General features: G+C 40.9%; 1 protein-coding gene and 1 long non-coding RNA gene across 7 annotated transcripts in view; one reads left to right on the top strand and one right to left on the bottom strand.

Annotated features, from left to right (window-relative positions):
- LOC118260016 (uncharacterized) overlaps positions 1 to 2,928 on the top strand; it is a 135,186-nt gene extending 132,258 nt beyond the window's left edge. The window contains exon 10 of one of the 3 annotated variants that reach the window (XR_004782179.2): positions 1,002 to 2,928. This is a non-coding gene — a long non-coding RNA (uncharacterized LOC118260016). The remainder of the gene's footprint in view (positions 1 to 1,001) is intronic. The other 2 variants (XR_004782163.2, XR_004782158.2) reach the window with 2 other exon arrangements.
- The window catches only part of DKK2 (dickkopf WNT signaling pathway inhibitor 2), a 161,822-nt gene that overhangs the window by 9,578 nt on the left and 127,361 nt on the right, over positions 1 to 24,883 (bottom strand). The window lies entirely within an intron of this gene.

The following is a 24,883-nucleotide window of genomic DNA, read 5'->3' as shown; positions in this document are numbered from 1 at the left end:
AGCCTTCATTGCACTCAACCAGCAAAGAGGCAGTAGCTGTTGTAAAGGTGAGACAAAGGGCACCAGGAAATGGATACATACGTTATCCTAGGAATAACCCTGGTTCCTAGGTACCAGCGTAGTAGCAATCACATTTAGGCAACTATTCACAGGCTTGTACATCCGCTGTAACCCCTAGTTATTAATACCCTACACAAACACCCGTACGTTAGGTTATGCTATCACATCCAGCAGAAATATTTTTCTGCTGTCACAAGACCTTTTTTTTTTCCCATATCACCTGTATTCACACCGTGTCTATGAGACAGCTTACCACAAATGAATTGGTACTGCAACTCAGTCTATTCCTCACTTGTTCCTTAAGAAGAAAAGGTTATTTTCCTTATTTCAATTAATTATACATTTATAAAATTTAAAACAATGGCTGTTAAAGAGGTGGAAGCTGACCTCTCTACAGCCAGTGTGTTAACTGGATGATCACATAATTTATTGATCATGAACTGAACTGTAGGTGAGAGAACAGGGTTTCCACCCTCCATATAAGAGCCGAACAATAGATCGCATTGGTCTTTACTCTCAGGACTATGCATATTGCTCAATATTCCACAGCCATCAGGCACGATGAAGCAACCAACTGGCTCAATCATGGTGAGCGCCTCCCCTCTCGTCCTGCTCTGGACAGGGCAGAACTCTCTTTCTGAGCAAGGACTTTGTTCTCATAGAGCAAATGCATGAAATAGCCACAGGGGTGCCAGGTCTGCTTTTGCTTCTCTCTCTCTCTCTCTCTCTCTCTCTCTCTCTCTCTCTCTCTCTCTCTCTCTCTCTCTCTCTCTGAGAATTAATCCAAAGTAAAAGCATACCAACAAATTAGGAAATGCAAACATATGCTTTCACCAAATAGCCCGATGTCAAGAATAATTACAAAGAATACAAGTCACTGTTTGACTCCTTGGGTTAGGCTTGATCCTGAGCAGAGATCTCAAAATTGTTTTGTTTTTTAGCAGATCAGAATTGATGGGACAGTTGCATGCAACACGTGGCCTGTACAGCTAGATGAATACATTGCACAATGGATTTGTCCCAGTCACCTCTTTGGAGAGGGAACGAAGATCCTCTCTGTGCAAGGCAATGAAAAGACCTAATGGGATCTCACAGGACACAAACCTTTGTAACAATGGAAATAGATCTTCGCTCAGAACCACATAAATTGGATAAAACAAAATTGAAAAGAAAAAAAAGCACAAAACAAAAAAACCCTCCTCCTATAGCTTTTTTCCTGCAAGGCGACTGAACTGCTTTCTGATAGCTTCTCAAATGTATTCAGACAAATCCATGTCTAAGATATACTTCGCCTCGCTTTCTCCTAGCTGTGAAGCAAGCATGTAAATTAAGATGTGGATGGGAAACGACCGTCATTTACTACTATTTTGTTTTTAATCCCAAATGAGAAAAAAGCTTATCAGCAGCCATCTGGAGCAGTGCAGTTTTCCCACAGCACTGCTGATGTTGCTGTTTTCTATTCTTAGCTCAACACAAGCATAGATGATAGCGAGGGACCTCACTGTGCACAAGCAGAAAGCCACGGTTAATTTATCCCATGGAGGAAATCACGCTGTGCTCTCAGACAGCTCCAGACATGGATCCTGTCTCAGACTGATCTCATCAGAAACTCTCAACTCTCAGTGACTGCTGTGGCACAGACCATTCCTGAAAGCAAAACTCACAGTAGTTGCAGTGAAACAGATTTACTCCATTCAGTTGCCATGACAAGCTTAATGATTCATTTTTTTTTCCCCAAGCCTCTTTCTTGTTCAAACATCTCTGACCCACTTCTCTGCCAGACCCAGAGAGAAAAGCACCATCTTCTGCCTCTAGATTAAGCACAGACACTTTCTTCTAGCAATAACTTATTTTTAACTCTTCAACTTAAAACAATAGTGCTGTTTATGAGGTCTGATTCAGTTTGACATAGTGCTACATCACGGATGTGTACATTGCAGCCTCCGAAGATCATTCCTTCAAACTGTGTGGCTAATGGCCCCAGAAGCCTGCATTATTAAGACAATAAATATTCGTGTTTGAAAGTAATACTCAATCCACTGCTAGACCACCAGGGGAAGAACAGTTCTAAAACATGCAGTAGTCCAGCTCTCATAATTTGCTAGAGCCAAAGAAAACTGAGATCTTAACAACCAAAAAACAAACTTCACTGAGGGCTCTCTGAACCGGCAAGGCTGCAGGACTCATGCAGGTCCTGACTCAGGCTTTCCTCATCCCAACAAAATGTCATGGAAAACAACCTCCTGCTCGGCAAGCAACAGGGACTTGCACGGGGAGATGTGCTTAGGGAGGAAGGGTGTAGCTGCAGTACCTGGGGAAAGAAGAGTCAAACACCTTAAAATAAATATGGGAGCTGTGTTGCCCTATTGTGCACACAGCTCTCCAGCACAAACGGTACCTCTTCCAGTGTGGCCAGAAGACCTCCAAAGACCTTTTATCTAATGAAGTCTCAATCGTACTGTGATCTGATGCAATCTCCCAGCCACATGGTGGTCAACTAGCATTTTTGGTCTACAGCACAACCTCTTATTCAACAGCTCACAATTCAACACCTGTTCTTACGGGTGTTCTACAGGTCTTCTACCTCTGTTTTGTGTCCTGCTGGGAAGAGGTAATTGGGGTGTCTCTTTAAAGCTGGCCTTGCCTTCAGAAGGACATACAGAGAAGCTAAACTAGAAGACTGTAGTGCTGAACTGAATTACTCTAGAGTCACAGAGGTGCAAAGTTAAAGTGGCTCATTTGAATGCCTGGGTAAATACTGCTATTTGAATTGTATTGGCCTTAATTTAGTGTGTTCTACATGAGCTGTGAAAGTATAAACTCATAGGTTTAAGACACTTAAACTAATACACCTTAAAGTTTATTCATTTTGATGCTTCTTCGATTCCCCATCTAGATAAAACCTGGAATGAGCTCTATTTTCAAATGACTTAAAGGCCAGCACACTATGCCCAAAATATATTCAGATATATATTATTTATACCACAAAACAGCATAAAACTACTGCCAGGATGCAGCATATATATCATAGTTCCCAAGGCAGCACAGCTATGAGTCTTTCTGTTCTATCACACCTTTAAGGTAAGTTACCAGCCTCAGACTCATATTGGTGTCGCTTTGCTGAATCCTCCCATTTCAAAGGAAACATACCATGTTTCCTGCACTATGCATGCAGGTGCTCAAGTTTCTCCTCCCTCCCTTGCATCACAACCATAGGACTACACAGCAATGCTTCCATCTCAACATCTGGAGAGACCAGGAACCTCCTGTACTGCAAACAGAAATCTTGAGTTTGAAGGAGACCTGTTCCATAAAATTGGTACCTTACAAAAGATGACTAAAAGGTTCAAAAGCTTGGGGAAGAGTCAGTTTGGCCCTACATTTTAGAGGTTTTGTCTCAGTGTATGTGGTTCATATTGCCTGGTAAACTACCAGCAACAGCACTACAACAGACAGCATCAAAACAACATTAGGTAATCTTTGAAGCCAACAATGTAGTGCTAAATCAATGTGACAGGAAGCCTCTAGGTCTTGATTTTATGTCATTTTCGACTGCATCACCAAAGACCGCTCAAAGAATAAAGGTTTGTTAACACGCACTTTGTTCTATGTCCAGCCTTCTCAGCAGACTGTTCTTGTCCTTTTATCTCTGCGTTTTCCCCACCCCTTTTCTAATGGTTTTGCTTTTTAGTTTTGTCTCTAATTGGCTATTTATCATCTGTTCCAGAGTAGGATTCTTCTGGCTTTTTGATCAGCATGTTTACTGCTATGGATGAACAGTAGGTTGCCAAAAACAGTTTTCCCTCGGGATCTATTAACTCTAGAAGTATGGGTTATTTTATTCATCTAAGAATATTGCCCAGATGGAAGCAGCTAGCAGATCCTGTAGCACTGAAAGCACCAGGCACTAAACTGCAGGTAGATACTCAGATATTATGACTGGGAGTAGAATAACATTGCTGGGAACTGGCAGCAAGTCACTGTTCAAACACCTGCATCTGAATGTCCCCAAATTGTGATACACTTTTAAGGTGGAGCTTTTATTGGGAACCATCCCTGCAAACGTGCATTCAGCAAGAAAGATGAAACGACAGCTTTACTTTCCGAAGTACAGCTACTGAGGAAATAAACTTCCTTTGCTCTTAAACATTCACAAAATCTAGGAAAAGCAAGGGGGAAACCCTGTCATATCGAAGTCAGTGCAGAAATTCCATTTGTCTGCTCCAGAGCCTGGAGAGAGAACGCTTCCAAGTTATAACCATTTGTGCAGTGTCTGCAGTCCTCATCCTGGAAATGACTCCAAGGTATTCCTTGCAGAATACACTTTGCACTGCAGAATACACAGCATTTAAGACACTAGTTTTCAAAATGCAGTTTCTCTGGCCCTCCTGTTTAAAAGGACAGCCCTGAAGAAAACAAGAGTTCATGTCAGCTGGAGAGACAGCCAGAAGCAGTATGTCTGAGAAGGATGAACCGCAGTCTCCACCTCAGCAGACCGCTGACTGCAATCTAACATTGTTACTGAATGTCAGCATCATTGTTCGCTCTGTGATGGTCATTTATGTGGGAACACATGGCCTCTCGTTCAGTCCCTGGTTCTTTCTCTACAAATCAGAAACCACCACAGTCATCTGAGATTCAAAACACCTTCACTGCCTCTTCCTACTCTCCAATGTGATAGCCATGACCGCTCCATTGCCAGGGGAACTGAGAGGGACCAAGCCCTGAATCTCAAACTCCAAAGTACCTACAGCAAATAGAAGTTGGACATGGGAAGTCAGCCAGCCCAGCTTTAATATCAGAACAAAAAAACAACGCTGGGCATCTTCACCGGCTCCCTCTCACCAGTATTGAGCATGGCAGAATTCAAAGAGTTGGCCACAAAAGTTCACAGGTTTTAAGCAGGGGAAAAAAAAAAAAGAAGAAGAAGAAGAAGAAGGATGATGTTTCTTCAGATCTTACATTTGGTCTGCATAAGACTGAGAAACAGGAGGAACCTATAATGCAACCTGGCTTTCCCCATCACAATAACAGGAAAAATTACAATACAGGAGCCGCAGCTCCTCATCCTGACTCATTCCAGCATCAGTTGTGCTTGTACCAGGGCCAGCAGTGCTCATCCGCTGGGACAACCTGAAGAACAGCCATCCTGGGGAAGGGATGGGGCACAGCCCCTGAGGGCACAGGCACCCCCTGTCGAGTGGTGAGTCTTAGGTTGCTTCCTGTTCGGCTGGCTCCTCAGCAACAGTGAAAAGGAAAAAATGTAATGCTAGGCTATTAAGGCAAATTATCACACTTGACACAAAGGAGGCCAAAGATGGCAGAAAAGGAAAGGACCCTTATAGTGTCATTAAAAAGTCATCATGCTCTCATTATATGATTAAGTTAGAGGGGCCTACTTGACTTCAGCCTGTGGTAAAAATCGTAGCAATCAAGGTTTCAACACTATTTACCCTTTTTTTTTTTTTCTCCTTTTCTTTTAAAATGCTCCTAGTTAATTTTGCACAAACAAGAAAGCATGAACAACACAGCAAGGCAAGAATAACTTGTGAGTAAAACCAGATGAACACTAACATATTTACATAGTGTAATGACTTCACTATTAATTCAAACAAACCCAGGCCCCAATTCTCAGAAGAGAGAGCTCAGCACATGCAGTCCAGGAGGCAAGAACAGGGTGGCTTCAGACTACATTTATGTCTGCAGCCCCTGAGTTAGTAAGGGCTGCTCTTGGTTTCAGTCTGCAATAGCCACCGAGGGACTATCTTTCATTCCAGACATTGCACTCTTGACTACGCCCTCTTCTCGCTCTTACGGGCCCCTTTCCATTTTCAGGCAAGATTTCTCTCAACGCTAGGGACCATAACACAGAGGGGGTGGGGCAAAAATGTGGAAATCCCTTAGGGTCATAGGCATGCAATAAAAAAAGGAAAAAAAATGTAGACTCAGGTTCTGTATCTGCAGGGTATGGGGGTGCAGAATAGTGGCAGTCATTTCTTGATAAAGGTACCAAAAAAAGTCCAGAGAAACAGGATTAATCCTATGCAGTTTATAGATCAAGTCAAAAAGGACACTGTGCTATTCTAGTAGTGATCAGCACACAATTACCTAGGATTCTGGCATGTAGCATTGAATTAACTATAAGTCTAGCCCCCATCCTCAGAATCAGCTGATTCTGCAGCTAAGACTGCTATTTGTCCTCTTCCCTGCTACATTTTGCCATATTTTCTGAACTTATGTTTTCAAGCACTCTCTTCTAGTCTGAAAATAATATTCTTTATGTGGAGTTACGGAATCTCTTCTTTGTTCCTAGATGTCTTGGATGTTAATCAACATAAAGTCATTAAAAAGTTTAATCCCCTATGCTTGGCACAACATCAGACTGCGAGCAGTTTCTTTGTAACAGTCTTTGGAATAAATATCCATTAAAGATTTGTTTTTTCCTTATACTGGTCACCCACATTTTATAGTGGGTGGCCCTTTCATTTATCCCCTTACTATATTTCTATTTCTGAAGCTAAGCCAGATGCAGCAACCTGATCCGATTTTTCAGTTCACGCAAGTTTATTGTAATGAAAAGTTCCACGTATATCTGAAACTTGTTAGGAAAGCCAAAGAAACAGGAACCATGGCAAAACTGCACCACCTTCTTGACAACTTTTATTCTGCATGAGTTGGATTCTCCAAGGTAGTGCATGCTTCACTGGCAAGCATTTTGCATTTAGATGCCCCAGAGTGCAAACAAAAGAGTCAAGCCATTCCTGAACTACTCTTGTTGGGATTATTTGCATTACAGCCATGCCCAGAGGCAGTGTCTAGGTGCTGTGCTTCCCCATAATTCTGTATGGTCAGCTTTTCAACTGCTAGGTAGTCTACATAAGCAAGACCAAACAAGGACAGAAAAAACATTAAGGTTTTTGGTTGGTTGGTTGGTTTTGTTGGCTTTTCTTCTTTTTTTTTTTTTTTCTTTTACACAGATGGAAACAGTAGAGGTGATTAAATGGCTCAGCTATGCCAAGGCCACATAAGAAGTCAACTATACACAAATAATTTTTTTCCAGCCCCCACCCAATTAACTGCAAGATTCTTTCCTTTTTCTGAACTTGTACCCTTCCTTTCAGATGTGCAAATTAGAAGTGATTCTGTACCTTTGACAATTACCCCTTTTATAAGGGGATACAAATACAAACCAAGGCAACCACATTTACCAACCAAGTATGAAAAAATAAATTCCTACTTTCAAGTCTTAGCCACGATGTGTATTCTACATAAATAAATTGATTACCTAAAGCATATTTTACAGTTGAACATATTCAACCTGTTTAAAAACTGCCGTACATTTCTTAGAGCATGGATATGTGCACAACTTGCCTTAAGTTCCATGCTGAAATGAACTGTTGACCATGGCTATGTGATTGTGGCAAAGGAAGATTTCCTTACTCACTTCTTGCTAGAGTGTTTGCTGGAAGATATAAAGGAGATGTGATTTACTATTTCCCTTGTGCTACACATGTCACTACAGCAAAAGTAAAATAATAATAAATAATAATGTTGTAATTTTTCAGATAGAAGTATTTATAACTGAGTCCTAGGTAGTTCAACTAGCAGCAATGGAACTTCAGCATTCAAATGCTGAATGCTATTTATCTGTTTATGCTTGTGAGAATATATGCATATTTGTAATAGCTAACTATACACAGAGCATGATTCACCTCTTAGGCAATGGATTATTTCCCTTGTTACATTGCAAGGAGGCAAAAAAGCAGACGAGACTGACAAGAATGAAAAGTACTTCATCACTGAAAAGTAATGAAGTAATGCTAGATGGCTTTCCCTGGTCATGGGAAGGGTATTTTTCCCACGTCAAGCAACTCCGTTCCATTTTCCTGCTCTTCAAATTCTCCAGAAGACAGGGCTGCACAGAATAGTTCACATTTGAAACAAGCAAGATGGCACAATTCTATGGCAGGGCACCCTCTGCGCCATGTCCTTAGCACTGTGCTCTGATGAGCTCTCAGGCTTGAGGATTTCTCCCCCCCCTGCACCATACCCGCAGTTCTGCTGGTGGTGGTTGTGCACCCACCCTGCTGGAAGAGCTGCAGAACCCACCAGGCAGCTCTTCACATTTGCAGGAGTCTAAATTCACCTGTTTATGTGTTTTGTGAAAAACAAACAAACAGTCAAACAGAAAACGTGACCTTGCACGTAGACCACTCAGTTCTGAAACAGACACAGTTCCCACTGGCTTTACCAGATTTTCCAAGTAGGAAAATCAGCCCATCGTACTAATGTAATGGAGCATCGCTGTTAAAATGCTAGAGCATCTTCTAAATCAGGCGCTTTAATTCTGCAGCTTAGCATTTTGAATCCTGTCGAGATGAGCATGAGTAGAAAAGCCCATCCCTGGAAACACTGAAATTGCCATTTTCATTGCTGTTGGTAGTATCAGTGGCACCAAAGGTATCAGCTTCTACTGCATCCTGCTTTACAGGTACCAATTCTCCATATTCAGAGTGTGGATGCAAAAGCTAAAGGAAGCAGGAATAACTCCCTCTGTCCCAGAGGAAGGAACTGCTGCTGCAGAATCCCAGTTCCCACAATGGGAAGCTGCTGCTCTGAACACTCCTGCAAATCCCTTTCCAGTGCCTGGACTCTCAGAGGCCTTGCTGGAGTTATGTTGTTACATTTTTTAGACCTATATGGGCAGGCTGTATTGAAAGCACCGGTTTTATTCCTGAAAACCTGTACTTGTCCCTTTGGTGCACTGTTCTCATTTTAATCAACATTCTCTGGACCTGGCCCAGAGGCAAGACAGTGCTCTACCTTATTAACCTTAAAAGGTTAAGGATTAAAATCCATACAGTGGAGAGAGATGCTTTGTCACTAAACAAAAATCATTTTCATCATCATAATTAAAATGATCAGTCAGAATTCTTGGTTTGAGGGTGTCGGGCTATCTTGCTGAGCTGCCACGGAGTATACAGATCGATATGCATGAATTACTTTAAACTTAGCATATGTTGTAGATAGCATATAGTGTGCATATCAAGATTTGATATAATTTAAATATCTTTAACCACATTTATTCAATGGAAGAGGTCTTTTTCTCTATTAAACCAATGCAATCATGCTGAAATCTACAGCTTGAATGTATACATCAGCATTGGGATCACTGATAGCAGTGTAGATACTGAGAGCAGCCCCTCAGTAAGCCCCATCATACAAGTACTGCTCATCAGTTAGGCTTTCGCATGCTGCAGAATATTAATTGAACATGAAAATGCTGCCACGTTACTGCTACGGCATTTTTCTAGAACATTTTGAGAGAACATAAACACTCTGTTCCAAAAACACCCCTTTCCAAATATTTTCTCATTTCCCCCCATCTTATATTGACAGTATTTACCATGCTTGATCGTGGGATCTGGAAAAACAAAGGAGGAAGCACACAGTAATGCAGTTAGCCCATTTTTCTTTAGATACAGGAGAAAGTCTGTCTGCACACACCCCTTCAAAACCACTAGCCTCAATATTTCTTTCCTGTATTTTCATGTCCTAGTTATACAACCTAGTGAAGAGCGATTGAAAGCACTGACAAATGTCGGCATTAGCAGCAGTGCTACGATCAGTCACACCCAGAAAACCAGCAGTTTGTAGAGTAATGGCCAGAAGAGAATGCGCGCTAGGAGAAAAATAAAAAAATATCCCCCCCCAGTGCCTCTTCCAGCTATTTACACAGACCTTTGCCGACTTTGCTTTCCTTGTTCCTTTTCAGTGCCAGCTTCATTTTACTTATGGTTAAACCACAGTTGTTTACTGTATACCAAAATATTTGAGTTAATTATCTTAAAGTCTTCAAGTCAAAGTACATATGGTTTGGAAATGAGGGTCTGTCTTAGGCCTGTCTTTCATGTAAATACGCGCACACACACACATCGGGATGGAAAATGCCTGCATGTTACAGATTTGCCGAGGAACGTGCAGTAGTACCCTTATCATCCTTATCGGGTGTAACTCAAGAAAGGCTTTTGAAAAGTTCAAAAGAAAAGCAGCAAATTATTGTTTTAATGAGACTCCATTAGGCAGAACTCTGTTCATGCCTCTCCCAGATCATTGTTTTCATTAGCACGCTACATGAATAACAGCAAAGCTATTTGTACGGCGCTCGCTGCTTGGGTGCAGGCTTCCACTCTTTCTAAAAGAAGCCCTCGCTTTCTTTTAGATGTACAATCCAGCACTGCTGTTATCTGCTCTGGGAGAAAAAAAAGAAAAAAAACTAATGCAAATTAATGGAAATTTTGTGGCTGGCCAACAAAGGGGCTTTCCCAGCCAAAATCAGAACAAAGGTTTTAATTTACTAAGTAAATCAAAAGCTAGAAGGCATAATCTTGCAATCTCTTCCTAATGTGAGCAGTCCTTGCTGTCATATGGAATCTCATGGTTTTGCCAGGCTTCACAATCGATTTACCCATTAAAGACTTCACACATGAGTTAAGATGTGAAGAGCAGATCATAAATACATGGCAGCACAAAAATATTACGCAATGTAGATGTGTTAGTTGGAAGCATTCACTTCTAAGTCGGAGCAACTTGGAAAAACTGTCGAAAAAATGCAAACAAACAGTCTGTTTTGTTCACAGAAAAGCTCAGGCTATGTGCGTCAATTTTTCTGAAACCCCACATCCACTCATCTGTGCATGGAGCAATGTCATGGTCTGACAATGCCTTCAAAAAGTCCATTTTGTACTTCCGAAATGAAACCCTTTCAAAGCTTAAATAATCTGCTTTTGTAGACTAACCAAGCTCATAAATATTTAAGTCATTAGACACATTTGCAACTCTAAAAATATTTTTAAAAACATTGCTGTGTTCAGAAAAAGCAGCTGTACAGCACTCCATAAATCTACTTTTTCTGCGTGTTCTGAGCAGAACCTGTTTCAATTTCAGTTCAGCACTACAGAACAAACACATCTGAGAGAACAGGCCAGATTACTTTTTGATCCTGGGCCTTTCTCCATCTGCAATTACAACTAATGCAGCGCTTACATTTCAGCTGCTCCATGCGGCCACCAAACCTACTCTAAAAAACAACCAAAGACCTACAAAGCGTCTGGTGCACGCATGGCCCCGTTAGTTCTGATGGGATCACTGGCTGAAGGGCTTGCCCTATGTGAGGGAATATGGGAGCTCTGGGCTTTGAATATCAGGCTCCTTGGGGGCAAAATAGAAAATACCTGCAGAGTTATAGTCAAGTCCCAGCCAAGAAAGGTGCTGGATCTCTGCCTGCTATGACAGCTCTGACTTTGGTGCCGTGCGTCGCTTCTCCATGGGCCACTGCTGGATCCCACAGATCCCACAGGAAGTCCAGGCAATGAGCCTTTTAGTGCTCCAGATTTTGCCTAAGTTTTGCCCAAAAAAAAAAGTGGCCTAAAGTAAGACTGGTAAAAGTTTTGCTGTTGTCTGGCAGGAGGCAGACCCAACCCTGTCTCCCCCTGGCCAGGTGCTTGCTGCCAAGGGAGCTGTGGCGCCACCCTGCAGTGGGGCGCAGCACCTCCCGAGCATGCCTGCACCCAGTGTTTGCTGCTAACAACACCTCAACTCTTGGCAAGGTACAGCGACCCTTCAATTTTCAAGTAACTACCAAATTCAGCACGAGGGAGTGGATGTTGTTTTCAAAATTCAGGAATTAACACACAGAAAACATTTTAACCGCTTTTGAACATTTAACCTTACCCAAGAGTTTGCAAGAAGCAGTACCACTGAAAGGCTACCTACCAACTGTCTGATGTGGATTCTCAGAAGAGAATCACCAAGCAACACAAGCAAGAAAAAACTTTTTTTTTTTAATCTGCTTTTCTATAACAGCTTTAGGAATATCATATCAGCAAAAGGAAAAACAACAACAAAAAGTGCTAAGAATGAGATTCAGATACTGTTTAGAGACTGGTTTGCATCCACAACAAGGGCTGGTGACTTCAAGGGAGAGTTTCTCGCAGAAAATCCTATTTAACACGAGTCAGTGTGTCACAGGCTCCGTATTAAAGCTACCACATTCAGGATTTCAAGGGAGGGAGACATACATATGATTTCATGCTTGAAAACTGTACCACCTATGCCATGCACATGCTAAAGCCTATACACAGCTAGGCTGATGATTTCATATTTAAAATTCTTTCCTTATACATACATGACATGAGCATACAGCAGAGAGATAACATGGGACCATACTGGTATATGGCAAATAACAACAAAATATGACAAACCTACATCATTTGCAAGTATCATTCTGATAATATTATTTACATTTACAATTTCTGTCTATTGAGAGGCAGCTGAGGAACCTCAGTTTCAGACAAGACCTGCATTGTCCTAAGCAAAGTGGGAATAGGAATTCCAGTGTAAATGCCAGAAGGGTTCAAATCTAGCTCTGTAGTGGATTTACAAAGAGCTGAATGAGGTCCAAAGTCTTTAAGGGTATGTCAACAAATCAAATTGAAAACACAGCTATTCCAACAAGGGATCTGTATGTACTTACATACCGCATATTGGCATACCTGGAACTGGGTTTGGTTAACGTAGTTAGGAAACTCTTCATTTAAATTTTATTTGCTTCTCTCTTTTGAAAACAGCTTACTATTTTCTTTTTTTCTTTTATGGGCCACCAAATTACATGTGACCAAATGTACCTATTTAGTGAAAATGGGTTCCATTAGTATGTAATCTTATCCTTGCATTGTTTTCTTCTGAAGGAAAATAATGGGGAACAGGTGGTGATGCTTAGCATCAGGCTCCTGTTTCTAGAATTACAATCTACTGGGAGCCACCAGCAATCTCTGAAAGCTGTCATAAGTGCTCAGGAACTAGTATGATCCAGAGCACACTCAATACATTAAAGCGTCTTTTTGAAAATTTAAGTAGGTGTGACAGGAGAAAACTGGCTGAATGGCGCAGGGATCCTAACGTGTCCCTGCAAAGGGTCGTGATTTCCTTCTGCATCCCACAATAAATAACTCAACCTGGCCTCCATTTCCACAGCAGAAATTAGACATTTAAAAAATTCGAATAGGTACCATATGCACTATAAACCTTTCTGTTTTAGCATTCAAATGGAGCCGCATTCACGTTGTTGGAAAATATGGGATTTAGATTCTCCTAGAAGAATATTAAAAAGCTGTTCCTTTACACTTATTTATCCTTTTCTCAGTATCACAAAACAGCTGTGTTGATAAATATCTCCTTGATTTAGTTTGAAAACCTACTGATGTCACACCGCACAAATTCACCCTGTGGGTCACGACACCGCGTGACGAATGGACATTTCTTTGTTTTATCAATCCCATCCTTGTCTTACCAAATGGGAAGATGTTGAGAAATAATTCCATACAACTGACGACTGTGTTTTCCAATGCGTTCTCATGATGAACATGAGTCAGAAACAACACCAGCTAAAAGGAGCTAAACAAGCAAACAAGCATTATAGCCATGGTTTAAAATTTGGCACCAAAGCCAAGGAGCAGGACAAAGACAATGCGCGTTTGGCATGGCAAGTTCAACAGACATACAACTTTCTAGAAGGAGCCATTGAAGGCTGGCTGATATCCCCAACTGCTGTTTTGCACTAGATCTGCCAAGATACACACTTGCACGAGGGAGCACTTAATACAGGTTTGTTCTGCGGCATTACAGTTTGGGAATGACAGAAGTTAAAAGAAGATATTTGCAGGGCCAGATTTTTTGTTGGTGGCAATTGGCAATCACCCACTGATTTCCACAGGCATGTGTCAAATTACACCAAGTAGTCAGACTGTACTTCTTGCGTAGCGATATGATGGCAATGTTACATTGATTATTACTGTAGTTATTTCTTTTGGGACACCTTAGTCAAAGTCAAAGCAGTCCTGCAAGTTGCAATCATTTGAAGCTAGGCTAACTTCAGCAGGTTTGGGGCTGGAGCATGTGTATTTTTGCTATCTTTGTTCTCACCTGAGTTAGCTTTCCTCTAAAAAGGCAGCATGATAAGCTGCAATTCTACAGGAATCACATTCCAATTCAACAGTGCTCAGGAAATTCTTTTACTGCTCGTGTTTTTCCTCCAAGTCCTAATGCAGAGAGAATCACCTTTCTCCAAAGAGACTCATGTATGTGGTTCTCCTCATGAAGCCTATGGCTGTAACAGAAGAAAATGACAAGGTGCCCACTGCTTTGAAGACACGATAACAGGAAAACCACCTTATAGAAGCAAGACAAGCCCAGTCCACACAGCAGGGAGAGATGGCCAAAGACAAAGGTATTAGGGGAAAAAGAAGGGCAAATATTTTTTCCCGCTTGACATCATGCTAACAACAAAGCTTTTCTCTTTAAACTGTTTGTGTAAACAAAACTGTTATCACAGATTTTGTTTGTTTTGTTTTTAACCTAAGAAACACTAGTTTGGAGGTATGAAACCTCGAAGTCTTAATTAGCCTTTCTACCTGAAATCAGGCTGCTGATGTAAGGGGCTGTGTTAAACTGTCCCATCAGATCTATCCAGAATCAGCAGGGTTCTGAATTTTCTTAATACAGTAAACATTTCGCACACTTAGCACTCCTGAGAACCTGCATCCAGCTACAGTAACTGAAAACACTTCTGGCATGTGCAGCACCAGCAACATTCTTGACCAAAAAGACAATTGCAGAATTATTATTACTGGTGATGACTGAACCAGCAAAAGTGCACAGCTTGATCCCAGGAAAGGTTTAATCTCCAGAAGATGAAATCATCCTCATCCTATTTGGTGAACTGACTAAATTTAGACATTGGGAAACAATTCACATGAAAGCAGGTTACGCCATTTTTCAAGAAACATGATTCAGAATAATTTTACTTGAATTCCAAACTTCAAACTTATCTTCTTATCTAACGGTGTTTAAAAAAATTGCTATTCTTTGATCAGTGAATAAGACTGAATACTGATGTTTAGAATCATGAATAATTTAGGTTTGAAGAGATCTAATTTCTGGAAGGATTTTTTTTTTTTTTTACTCGTAACAAAATCCAAAGGTTTCCTGTCTTTATCAAACTTCCAAAAAATATGTCCTTTTATGAGCTTTCCTTTTCCTGGCACTAGAGATTGCAGAACCTCTAATAACATCAGAGAATTGGTAAGAACCAGAAAGTAACTTATAACCTTCCTGCTTAATCCATAGACTGTAAATAGTATATATTGCATATATATGTATATGACCATAAAGTTTTAAGTCAGCTGTAATGTATTAAAAAAAAAAAAAAAAAAGCTATTCCAGTGGAAAAGACAGACGTTCTCCTTTCTATACCATTGCTAAAATTAAGTCCTTGGCTAAATTCTTAGAAGATTTTAAAGCTAGAAATGCTTTAGTCACTTTCTGAAAATCTTTTTTCCACAGCCTGACTGATCACTTTCTAAGTCAATTGCAGCATTAATTCCCCTTAGCCTGGAGCACAAAGATTTTGGATTTAGCTCTGATAAATATCACAAACTTATAAATATTGTATTGCTGAAGCTTAATTTTTTAAATGTGTGTGAGGCAATAGTGATGAATTCTACCATGTAACAACTATGTTAGAGCAAAAGATAAACAGGGAATTGATTGATTTCCATGGATCTCCCTTTGTGATCAATTTTTGTAACCTTCCAAGCACAATGATTTTACCAGCTTTTTTCAAAGAACAGAACTCTTCATTTTCAAAACCATGTGTTGCCAAATGAATCTCTAGTGAGTTGTATTATTCTGAACTAGCTGGGAGATAGTACATATACAGGAATATACATATTACATAAGGGATAGAGTTCATGGTATGGTGATTTCAACAATTTGCTGATAAACAAAGTGATTACTTTTAGCCAGGTTGCATTTCTCCATAAGCAGAGCATGAGTACTTTGTGGCAGCACACTTTGTAGACAAACTGCATTGCCCTGCATTTGACGCAGTTGTTCACCCCTCTCAGTTTGTAAAATCTGGATCCAATTTTCAAATGAAAGATCACTTTGCTGAACATTTATTTTTACTGTGGAATTGCTTTACCAGTGTTTGGTGAATAGGCTCTTTTCAACCTTGGAGATTATTTATTTAGATTTTTTTTTCTCTTCAAAACGTTGGTGGAAAATGTTTGCCTGCTAGAGGGGCACCACATGCTTCTGATCTGAAGGTTGACTGACATGTACTGCCTAAAAATCACCTTGTCAGCAAGCAGAAGTACAGGCAGGAGGTTAAATGGTTGTTACATATTGAAATGAACTGGGAATTGCAGCCCTGTCTTCCAATGTCTGTCAGATGAATTGAGTTCCAGTCTAATTCAGAGTCCTGGGAACTTAGATTTCTATACGCTGAGGAGTTTACAAAACTGAAAAATGTAACATCACAAAGAGATGGATGAGAGAGAACTAAACACACCAGCATGAAAGCTGCGAAGGATGAATGCAGCAGTAACCTGCTGATAAAAGAGCAAATACAGGTTCCCAAAGCAAATACTTTTCCTATCTGTGATAAATTGTGGTGTAGAAGAAGGCTTCTGCTTAGAATCCATAAAAAAATTTTTTGTACTGCACATTTTTTTCATTGTAGGATTAAAAAGAAAAAAGAAGCTTTTTATCCCAATATTTTCTATGGGAAAATGGACCAGTCTCAAAGGAGTCTTGCTCTTTCCATTACTTTTTTTTGTTTCCTCTTAAGAATTAAATGCACTAAGTTCTGATATTTCCAGGAATACTGGAACCAGAATATTTTGTCAAAAAGTAGAGTTCCAAAAGTAGAATATATTAGATATGTATCTTTTAAAAACAAATATTTCCAAGGCAAATTTAGAAAAGCTGTTTATTTAAACAGTATCATTTTCAACCACTGTGCTTCCTATTATACTTTATGACATGTAACACCATTCTGTATTAATTTCATCTGTGTCTTTCTTCTCGGAAAATACCCCGATTACCACTGTGTAAATGTTTGGATTGGTCACCTAAGTTATCATCTTCCAAATGTTTTGCGTTCCTAAAAATATGAATTTATTTCAGAAAAGAGCATTTCCACATACCGGGGAATTTCAGATGGCATACAGTGATGAGATTTTGGAATCAACCCCATAAAAGTTTAGTATAACTGATGACTCAGTAGACCAAGCAGTAGACTTAAAAAGATAGGCTTCTCCTCATGGGCCAATTAAGTGGTCCTTTGTGCTTTTGAATGAGGTGGTTATCAATTGAATGCAGCTCCTGGAGCAAGTTTCACAGCATTCAGTTTCATTTGCACCCACAAAACAGCAGACCTTCTGGGAAGGTAACCCCTGCTGTTTCTCCAATGCTTTGTGCACCTAGAATTGTTTGAATGAGTCGGTTCTTTTATTGCAGTTGAACTTCTGCATATGTACCTTCTAATACTGGTAATGCAATGCTTTGCAGATGTTGCAACACTTTGGAAGCTATAAGAAATTATTTTAACTACTGTATGAAGCCTTACTGAATCCCAAGAAGAGACTTAAATAAGATGTTAAATAAATAATTATTTAACAACATTTCTTTGCTTTTAAATATACCATCTTGCAAAGGCATAATACCACTGTCCTGTGGGAAGAATTCAGAGTTTTCAATTAGTTTTTGAAAATGCTGACATGAGAAGTGACACAGACAATGGACTGGAACAGATGGGTTGGGTTGTCTGTAGACATAGGACCATAGAATCATTTAGGTTGGAAAAGACTTTTAAGATCATCAGGTTCAACCCTAACACGACAAGTCCACCACTAAACCGTGTCCGTAAGTGCCGCGTCCACGCATCTCTTAAATACCCCCAGGGATAGAGGCTCCACCACTTCCCTGGGCAGCCTTTTCCAACGCCCAACCACGCTTTCCATGAAGAAACTCTGCCCGATATCCAGTCAAAACATCCCCAGTGCAACTTGAGGCTGTTGCCTCGCGTCCTCTCACTTGTCACCCAAGAAGAGACCGACACCCTCCTCACTCCTCTCAGGTAGTTGTAGAGAGTGGTGAGGTCTCCCCTTAGCCCAAGTTCCTTCAGCCACTCCTCTTATATCTCATTTTCTAGATGTCTATGACATCTAAATAGGTGGGATGATTTTCAAAAGTGATTAAGCACCTAGTGCCTTCCATCTACAACATGTAATCATTGCTGGAATCTCAATTTGAAAAATCAGCCAGCATACCTAAAACTGTAAAAGGGACCTGACAGCCCCATGTTAGCCAGAAGAAAAAACAAAAACAACCCAATAAAAACAACAACAAACAAGCAACCAGCCAAGCACTTGTGGCCCTTGTAAATACTATATCACATGCCCATTATAAACAGCGTGCTCAGATAACCAATATAGTATGTATGCACAAAACCGGCAGAATAAACATATACACCACTAGCTGGGATTTTCTTTAAAAAAAAAAAAAAGTGTTAAAATCAAAGTAGCCAAGCTCAGGATAGCAAATTCCTTTTCATGTCTGCTTTAAAGAAGAGAGCAGACTGGACTGGGTCGCATCTATTAAAAATCACATACTGCATGTATAACACAGTATTTTCAGGCTGTGCGAATTACCACCTTTGTGTGATGCAGATGGACATCTGGTGACATCAGCATCACAGTGAGGAAAGACAACGCCACCACCCCAGCACTTATAACACAGTGACTTTTAGTTAGGCTCCCTACAATTTCTGGTGACACGGACCTGAAAGATAAAGTGGGAGATTCTTGGGCTGACTGCCATCTTGAGTTGCTCTTTGTTCTGTTGAGCTGTTCTTTGTTCTCAGCTGCCTGTATCTATCTGTAGATGGAGCCTTTGCTATGAACTCACAAGGAAGTGATACTCTGCTGTTGAGACCAAGTTTGCTGACCTTATCTATGGTTTGTTGACCTTATCTATGGTGAACTCTGCCTTCAGAGATCTGAGCAGAAAAACAAAGATTGATTCTGAAGGCAAATGTAACTAAATTCATTGAGTTACAAAGAATTTGCCACAGAGGCTCCCCACAAAATTACAGGATGTGTTTATGAAGTTTCTATCAAATATGAAGATACTCAGCCCTATGTATAATGATAATCTGGGAGGAAAGAATTTACTCACAAGCACAAAAGAGCTTGAGGAAGTAACAAAGGAAAGCCCCTGCAACCAAATGACTCTTCCCCCCCCCCCCAAACAAAAACGTTCATTCTGAGTGATGAATGGTTTGAAAATCTGAACCCTTTCTGAAAGTATTTACTTCCTTTAGCTGACCAAATGGTAGCAAAATTGTTTGAAATGTCTACCCCCACTTGTGTGCGCTACATACTTTGTAAATCTATCCTAAGCCTCTTTGTCTACTGCTTCGTTTTTCCATTTCCTTTTCATTACAGTCATGTTTTCCATTCACTGCAGTGATCTCTCTGGAATATTAATGCGTAGTCTAGAAGTCTCTCTGGGTAACAAACCCACACTGAAGTTTGTGGGAGTATTCACACTGATTTCAGTGGACACTCCTGGACAGAGTATTTAAATATTTGCCTAACTAATATTTATATACACGCATCTTAAATTTGGTGAGTAAGACAACATGAATGCTTACATTGAACCAGATATGCCTAAGCTTCTTGATAAATTGAGGTAACAGGCTGGGTTATTAATGATATCAATAACATATTGATACTAATTTATGACATTAATATTAATAATAAATTACTGGTAATTTACTATTGTGTTTAGTACCTACCAGTGCAATCCCTCTTCTCCGTGTTTGTCTCATCTCTGAGCAGTTCCATATGGCTCCCACAGCATCACGGGGCGACAAGCTATACCATATGAAATAGTAGTTCCTGGCTCTCTGATAAGTGCACACCATCCGCTCTTGGTTCTTCTAGGAAAAATACTTAGTGATAGCTCCCTGCTCGCCCTTTTCCATGCCATTCATTATTTTCTGTCTTTCTGTCCTGTTCTCCCATGGGCATCTCTTTCCCAAACTGGGTGATGTGCCCCATTTAACATCTCCTGTGTTGAAGCAGTTCTTCTGCTCTGATTATCCCTGCTGTCCTCCTCCCCCATCCAACCCAAGCTGCTTTATTTATATATAAAAAAATTTATTTTTATTTTTTTACAAAAATGCATGCAGTTTCTCAAGAAGAGCAGCACAGCAAGCTTAAAAGTAGTATAAAAACGTGCTTGTCTTGTTCTCACTTCCTGTTATTCTGCTTGGCTTCCACCTGTCTCCCCTTGCTGCTACCTCAACATTAACTGACTGACTCTAATTTAGAAGTTATCGCTTTGCATGTCTAACTGTGGTCACATTACATTGTGTACATTGTTATACCTACAGAAATGGAATTTCACCTAGGGTTTTATTTCCCAGATGCTCAGTATACTGGATTTTACTGCAACTCTTTGTGGAGCATTTACGTTCTTATTGTTCTGAATATATTTCATCAAAAACTTATGTGCCTCACTAATCCACTGTTTTCCAGATAATTTTCCAATATGTTGAGCAGCACCAATCTCTAAAAGGTTTGTGTAAAATTTCACATACATCCTCCCTGGATTGTGAAAGCTGGCCATTTAGTCCTGCTTATTTCTTCCTGTATCCTGATCAGTTATTAGTTATTCTAATCAGGTCTGAAATGGGTTCTCTCCTGGCAACTCAGTTTCTTTAAAGCTTCTGTACTTCAGCTGTAGCTCCGTTCACACAACAACTTGAAGAGCAGTGGCAAACTGCTTGCCAGAAACAGCATCATTTGATTTTGATCTGTCATTAAGCCTTGTAAAAGAGTGCTATTTTGAAACATTAACCTTAATGTTATCTTTACAAATATGATTAAGGCTGAGTATTAAGAGAGCATTTTGTGAGGCAGGCTGGAAGGAAGAGGGAAGCCTCAGCCTCACACATGTTATCAGGACAGCAGAGCATTTGAGGTTTTTTGTTCTGGAAAATATTCAGGTGAAACATACTGTGAAAATAAACTTTAGAAGAAGCAAATGTTCACAAAATGTCTTCTCGCAGCTACCGTTTAAATTAATTTCCTGCCAATGGGGTCATTTTGGACAGGAGGGGATCAAAAGTAAAAGCAGTGTGAAACTTTGCTAAGTTTTCCCAGCATACAAGCACGAAGACTTCCAGTGAAGTCAGCAGCCCCAGGAGCAGCCGAGCTCCTGATCCTGCGGTAATACAGACACGTGTTGGACTACTGGCAGTGCACGAACTGCATTCCTGGCTGGTCTTGTCTGCTCGAGCCATTTCAGCAGCATGGCTCGTCCCAGCTGAATTTCAGCCCTGCACCACCTAAGCAGCCTTCAGCTCCTCTAGAAACCGGTCTATGGGTAAAGCTCAAATTCAAAGTGCTACATCTCAAAAGACTTGCATGTCAGGGGAAGAAAAAAAAAAAGAAAAAAGAAAAAAGAAGAAGAAACAACAAAAACACACACACAGAAATTGAGACCCAAATACTGACCAGTACAGAATACAACACAGCCAGAAGGAGCACTGGAGGTCAAACCAGGGAAAGAGAGGAAATCAAATCCAGAAACTAAGTGTTAGATTCTGTTGTGCAATCTGTTTTCACAGAATCAGCTAAATCTGAATTAGTGAATTGCACATCAGCTTTTGCTCTTACCACCGCTACATCCATGGTATCTGGGAAATGGCTTAGACACATCTCTGGAGAACAGCATGGGTCCGGTGCTTCCAAAAGGCCGAAGTCAAGACGTTCATGTGTCAGATACATGTGCCAGGGTAGCTGTCCCAGCTGCACAACACATGATGTGTCAACTGCTTTACATAGGGTGGGTCAGGAAGAGGCTCATTAAAGAGAAAAGCTACAGCTCTGCTTGCAACATCTCTGCATCCTTGTCCGGTTTTACACCAAAAAATAAAAATCACGCTGCCTTCAGAAAAGAGTTACTCTGGATGGAGACTACAGTCCATACAGAATGGCCAGATGAACCACGTCTGGTACATTAGATACAGATCCTTCACTAATATTTCATATCATTATTTCATTGTTGAGGGAATAACGTAAATTATTCTTACTTAACTTCTTGTGTGGTAATTATTATAACAAAGTACTCTAATGACCAAATTCTGACCATCTTACATAGGTGATGAAAGACAAGAGTGCTTCTCCATGAGCATACTTTGCAGTGAGGGAGTCTCAACCTAACGATTTCCTCTGAGCTGAATTTCTCTACTGCCTAGAAGTGGCCACAACCCCTCTCCCTGAAGGCCCCCACAATCTAATTCCCACTGGAAACACTCAGAGATGTTAGGTACACAAACACCCTTGAGATTCATCCCATCTGTAAACTGGGGACTAACCTCTGAGGTGGCTTTCTACACTTAAGTGTGTTTCACCTCTTGGGTCAGACGGCACATTTTGCAGAGTTAGGAGTATTCACATGGCATTTATGGGCAGTGTGAGCTTCTTTCTGTGGCCACATTTTTTTGGTGCATCTGCTGGGAAACGGTGCTGGAGGGAAGTGAGTTACACCACTTCTTTGGGTACTGAACTGTCACCGCTGTGGACGCACCCCTCAGTAGACCTGAAAGCTATTCCTGAATGATTGAAGGTACCATCGTGTGGCTGTTACAGAGGATAAGCAGTCTGGTCTCCTTTTCCCCAACCTTGACCCATCTGTTCTGGCCCTTCAGCTGTAAAATAGGCTGCAGAGCATCGTGGGTGAGAAACCACTTCAGTCCCACTGAAGTCAAGAGTGACACCACATCCCAGACCTGGAACTCACACACTGCCATCGTACCTGCTCGTACAATGAACACTCTGGCTTCTATTTATCTAAAACCTTTACAACAAAGCCAAGACAGCGTTATCTTGCTCTTCATCTGTTTGGTCCTATCGAAGGAGGATTCTGCGGGTAACTCACTGAGACAAGAGCCTGGAAGTGGATACCCCCTCCAGTGCTGAATGGTATCTCGGCTAGCCTGTCCTGTCTGTGGTACATGCCTGTTCTGAAAAATGAAAGATTTTCACAGTGCTAATCCCCGTTACACAGGCAATCTGCAGCCCATTTGCTATTCCTTTTTGGCTTTATTTTTAACAGGGCCTTAAAACATATTTTTCCTTAAAATGACAACATTCTTTTCTGCCCTCTTTGTTCGTGGGGCTTTGTGTGCTCATAAACAGTTTAAGAGTTCCCTTCACACCTGCGATGCACATGTGTGCCTGTAATAAAGGCTCTCTTATCTATCCTGTGCTGATAACTTAAGAGGACAGTGTTCAAGAAAAGGCACCGTCCTTGCAACTGTGATAAGCAGAACCAAACCCAAACCTACAGCAGCGACAGTAAGGCCAGCGTGCCTGGGAAGGAGTGAACCTGACCCATGAAGCTCCTTAGAAATCTGTTTTTCAAGGTATTAGGGGTGTCCTTGGTTTGGCACTCTGGTATTTAAACTCTCCGTAACCTGAGTTCATTGAAGTGCAGAAATAACAGAAATCCCCACTTGCATTTCAAATGAACATCTGCCTGTCAAGTATCTCCATGCATTAAAGTCTTTAAACTTTCTACAAATGTTTTTTAACGAAGCTATCCAGACTTCGATTCATTCAAAATCATGCTTCCCAGTTTGGAAAAGTCAGGAAGGGAAGTGGGGAAAAGCTAATCCTGAAACTTTTGACTTTCAAATTCATTGTTCCAAATGCCCAAAGTTTCAGCACTCCTGCTAGTTGATCACCCTACACTTCAAGTGAAATCCAAAGACAAAATCCACTCTTGCACATTCACTAACAATAATAATATTGCCTTTCAACTTGTGATTTTTGTCTACCACTGCTGTTTAGACAGTACTTATACCAAGATTTTCATATGCATATAGACAAACATATAGGCTAAGAAAGCCTGAGTTCCTGCATCTGAAATCCTTACAAAATTTGCACAACTTAGTACATTTTATATGTGTATGCCATACCAAGAAGTACAACCTCTTTTTTTTTCCCCACAAAACAGAAGAGGCACCTTCTTTCCCATTCGAATCAATTCCCTAGAGAAATGAAGGAATGGAGTCATCCTTATCCCTCCTCCTGGCCGAGAAGGAGAACTGAAGGAGTGGGAGCTGAAAAGCCGTGGGGAAGGCGAGCAGACCTGTGACCTCTGACCAGGCTCAAAGACACACGGAAGAAGCCTGCATCATCCCAAGGTCTTGCTCCATCCTTCCTTGAGCTCCCTGGACTCCGTGTTGCTTATTTGGAAAATCGTGCCAACAATGCTTCCCAATTAACATAATCTGAGCTATGCTACAGCTATGCTGCTACTCAAAAACAGCTTGCTCAGAAAATGCCCCCTGGAGACTTGTTTACACAGTGTGGAGCAGATCGGCACGCATCAGACTTCCACGCCATGACTTCTCTTTTCAGCTGCCTCATGGAGGTTACGTTCTGCTCCCGCTGCCCCGGCTTCAGAGCCGAGGTCTCAGAGGAAGGAAAACCCCAAGTCGGCCTAACCACAGGATGGTTTGGGATCTGCGAGGCTTTCCCAGTCCCTTTTAGCTTAAGCACTGGTACGAAGTCTGAGAGAAATTTCCCTCCACAGAGAAAAGCTTAATCTTCTGGTTAGACAACACCACACACTACAATTTGATACTTAATAAATTCTCTCAAAGCTATAATACAAGTATTCACTTGGTCACTTATCCTTTTAGCAATAAAAAACAACTGAGAGTGAAGTTCAGTTGAATTTGTTGCAGCTGCTGTGGCAAGGACCCTCTTGGAAAGCAATTTCCAGAGGATTCTTCTTGTTAAAAAACCATTTCCTTCGCAAGGAGTGGGGTGTCTGGAAGATAGCAGTGGGGACAAAACCAAGCACAGAAGTTTACAAGCATTCCTGAAGAGCTTTTTAA

The sequence above is a fragment of the Cygnus atratus genome, chromosome 4, assembly GCF_013377495.2.
Source record: "Cygnus atratus isolate AKBS03 ecotype Queensland, Australia chromosome 4, CAtr_DNAZoo_HiC_assembly, whole genome shotgun sequence".
Classification (NCBI taxonomy): Eukaryota; Metazoa; Chordata; class Aves; order Anseriformes; family Anatidae; genus Cygnus; species Cygnus atratus.
The sequence above is the reverse complement of the archived record's forward strand: the minus strand, read 5'-3'. Positions and strand labels throughout refer to the sequence as shown.